Genomic DNA, 4,120 nt, shown 5'->3' with positions numbered 1-4,120 from the left:
TTTGCCTTTGCTTTTATCTTTGTACAACACCAATTAGAGTTATGGTTATTTTTACCACAACATACACAAGGATTAATTTTGCAGCATATTTTAGATGAGTGGTTGATTTGGTTGTAGTGTTTGCATCTCTTCATGGTTGGGCTCCTCGATGATGTAGCAATAAAAGCTCTTTCTGAGGTCCTTCTATCTTTGATCTTATTGTTGGGGGTACCATTGTACAATACATTTAATGACCAACAATAATTGTCAATCCGGAGGAATGAGCTACCCGGCTAGGGCATGGAAACACTCACCGATTAGTGAGATAATCATGGCAATGTGAAAGAAAACTCTAAGTGGGCTTCTCGGCCTATGGAGGAGCTAAGCCACAAAGATTGGCAATCTCCACATCCACTTCTCTTCATCTCAAATCAACCCAATCACACACACTAACGATTGCAAAGACGCACACATCACTAATCCTATCATGCAATAAGCACACACACATAGATCTATTGAGAATCTTTACTCCAATCAAGCCTACATGCATACACAAAGAATAGAGGGAAATAAAAAAAGATTAGAGAGAGATTAACCACTAATTAGTTACGATCTAGCTAATCAAAGCATCATTAGCAATCACAAGAAGTATGAGAGAGGCACATAATTAAGCCTTGATTAGTGTTAATCAAGTCACATGAGCAAGGAGAAGCTCAAGGACTCCATAGCCACACACTTCATGAGCTCTCACTAAAGAGTGGTCTCAACAAATGAGGCTGAAAACCCTAATCTCATTTACACACTGCCTTATATACCTACTAGGGTAAAAATATGCAATGTCCGGGGCACCCAAGGCCTTTAGGGCTCCCCATATTATTGAGTCTGCAACCTATGCACACTAACTGACCTATCTGTACAGCTTGGAACTCTCATTGAGCCCGTAACACATTATAAATATCACAATGGCTTGAATTGAATCCGGAACTTACAATATATGGCCATTTTAAAAAATTGTCAAAAAGGTATAGCTCCAATCTTTACTACTTCTTCATCTTCAATGTGCTTCTTAAGGCTTGGACCTTTAATAGCTTCTATTAACTGGCATCGGCTCAATTAACATTCCCCCATTCAAATTTTAGTGCCCGTCCTTGGGCACTATTGAAAAGTGTCTGTGGAGACCGTGGAAGGTTTTTGATGGGCTGTTTGTCTTCATTTGTCATTGAATTTATTGATGAGGTTATTCTCCTGTAGGATCTTCATTGGTCCAAATTTGTTTCTGATGTGAGAGATGATGTCGTATTCGCCCGTTGTAGCAGCATCTTTTACAAAGATTATGTTATGCTCGTGATGCATGAAGTTTTCCATCTTCATTGCATCACCTAGGTCACAAGAGGCACAAAGATTGTATTGTACCAAGTCTCTCTTGATGGGAGAATCTATAATAGAAAAGTCTATTGGAGGGGGGGATCGGCTTCACGTAAATCCGGTTCTCAATTGTTGTCAAGTTCTCTAAACTCTCTCTTTTGTAAAAGTATTACTCATGCCAAGTTAATTAAGTAATATGGTTATGTTGCTACCACTAATTAAGTTCACCCACTATGCTCTCAAAGTAGTCTCACAAAAATGCTCACTCCGATTCTTTTAATTCCGCTATTCTCAAAGCTCATATGCCTTTTCTATTACAGAATCGAATGTGAAAATTGATGGTTTCATGTGCTAATTAGCATTGTTAATTTGTCTCATTGCATGCTTGGATGGTCAATTTCAATTGTGTGCACTAAAATCAAGTGTGTGTGCATTCTAATTGAGTGTGTGTATGCCTAATTTTAGGTGTGTGCACTATTTTAGGTGTGTGCACTATTTTGCCCTTGTTTGTGCACCTAAAAATCAATGTGTGCTTAATGATTTTTCAATTGTGATGATTGATTTGTATTATGGTCATGCTCAATTAGAGATTTGTGAATTCAATTTGCAATTTCGACGTGATTAACACTTGTGTGTGGGCACCTAGAAATTGGTAAAACGGCCAATTATTAATGTGTGTGTACGTAAAAAGTGCTTAATGTGCATGATTAATTCAATTTTTGATTGCAAATTTTAAGTGTGTGATGGTTAATTGCTGCATTTTTAAGCTCAAAACATGGATTGACACACTTTGTTTGTGTCAATTTTTGACCTAAAATCGCCGTTTAATTGCCTAGTTTTGATTTTTGTTGGTGAAATTAAATTGGCGATTGAATCGATGTGATTATTGAGTTTTGATTTGGTTGCGCTAATTCCGTATGTGTGGAGAATTTACAAAAAAAATCCTTGTATTTTTTTGGATAATTTTGGTAATTTTTACATTAATTTCCGCTTTATTCTGTAGAATTTTGACATCTTGCAATCTTGACGAGCTGTTTTGTGTACGTGTTTGCGACATCATTTTGAGTGCATTTGTGTCTTTATTGGTCATGTTTTGAGCATTTTTCTCTTTTCAGGGATCGAGATGTTGATTTGTCATAATTGATGTTTTTGCTAAAAAGTGCTATTTCAATGTGCTTGTACTTGTTGAAAGTGTTTGAATGCTATTGTGTTTGATTTTTTGAGGTTTATGGAAATTTTTGATAATTTTTTAGAATTTTCAGGTAATGTTTTGCTCTTCGATGTACGCTTTGGCAAATTTCGACGGTTGTACGGACTTGACGGTCAAATTTTGGGCTTCGACAAAATATTCGATTCCAACAGTTAGGTCTGGTGAGAATCCTCCCTTACGGTTATTAAGGTTTAAAAAATAATGAAAAAAATCCCCTCCCAGCACATCTTGAGCGTGCTTAAGATGCTCTCTCTCATCCTTGGACACCCACTCTCTTTCTCTCTCTCTCTCTCTTACTTTCTCTCTCTTCATTGTCTTTGGACAAGTGCCGAAGATAAAAGAGACACTCTCTCTCTTTATTTCTCTTGTGCTTGTCAGTCCACTGAACTAGCATGGGCCTCCTCTACTGCTCGCAATCAGTGCCGCCTGACACACCTTGCTCTCTTTCTCTCTCGCAATCAGTGCATACTCACACACGCGCACGGATCTTCTATCTTTCTCTTCTCCTGTACAATGCGTGACATAAAATCTAATATCTAACCAACCCAAATGTTTTTCTCATATTAAACTGATCATTTAATGTGGGAGAATAAATGGGAACAAGTGTTAGGATATAGACATGTGCTAATATATCTATCTCAACACAGGTCCAATGGTAAGTGGGCCCAAATGAGAGATGGTATGTCAAAGAGCAAGGCTAACCAATAGAGCTTAAATATCTTAGGGTTAGCTTTATTGAAGATGTCCAATAGTTAGTGTTAAAAGTCCTTTGACCTTAGGTAAGCTAGGATTGAGTTTGAGGTGGGAACCCGGCCCAAGCGTGAGGTGCTTGTCGTTCTTGATGTGACTGAGGTGCTTGATGATTGAGATGCTTGAGATGCTTGTCATACTTGAGATGCTAGGGTTGTACTTGAGGTGAGAACCCGGCCCAAGCTTGAGGGGCTTAAGGGCCAAGCTTGTGGTGAGAACTGGGCCCAAGGTTGAGGGGCTTGAGGTGTCACAAAAGTCAATGCAAATCCCTACAAGGAGGGGGCAAGCCATGCAAGTAGGGGGTGGTTTCTTGACCACTGTCTCTCCCAAAGGGCACCCCTTGCCGAAGAGGCAAGTAGGACACATGTCAAGCCCCTAGCTAGGTTACCCTCAAGCCTATTGGTTGGCCCCCCAAGGGGTCCAATGATAATTAAGTAGATTTAATTAATTATTTTTGCATTTATCAAGTCCTCTCTCTCAAAAGGGAAAGGGGGACACTTGTCCCAAGACTACCCTTGTTGCTTGTAATGCATCCTGCATGTGATTGGTCAGACTTGCAGGGGTCCAATGAGCTTCAAGCATGAGCTACAAGGGGGGGTCGACCAAAGAAAGAAGGGGGATAGATCACACATACCCTCATGGTGTGAAGTGCAAAGTGGAATATCTCCATCTCCTTCTCCAAGCAAGTAGAGAAGTTGAGAGCCTACACCAACACTCTTGGCTATGGAATACAAATCCAACCAAGAGCCATGCTTCAATTCTTAAGCTTGCTATCTTCTCCATATTCATTACTATGCTATTATGTATGCTAGCAAT

The sequence above is a fragment of the Adiantum capillus-veneris genome, chromosome 13 (assembly GCF_014529385.1).
Source record: "Adiantum capillus-veneris isolate H3 chromosome 13, ASM1452938v2, whole genome shotgun sequence".
NCBI lineage: Eukaryota > Viridiplantae > Streptophyta > Polypodiopsida > Polypodiales > Pteridaceae > Adiantum > Adiantum capillus-veneris.
The sequence above is the reverse complement of the archived record's forward strand: the minus strand, read 5'-3'. Positions refer to the sequence as shown.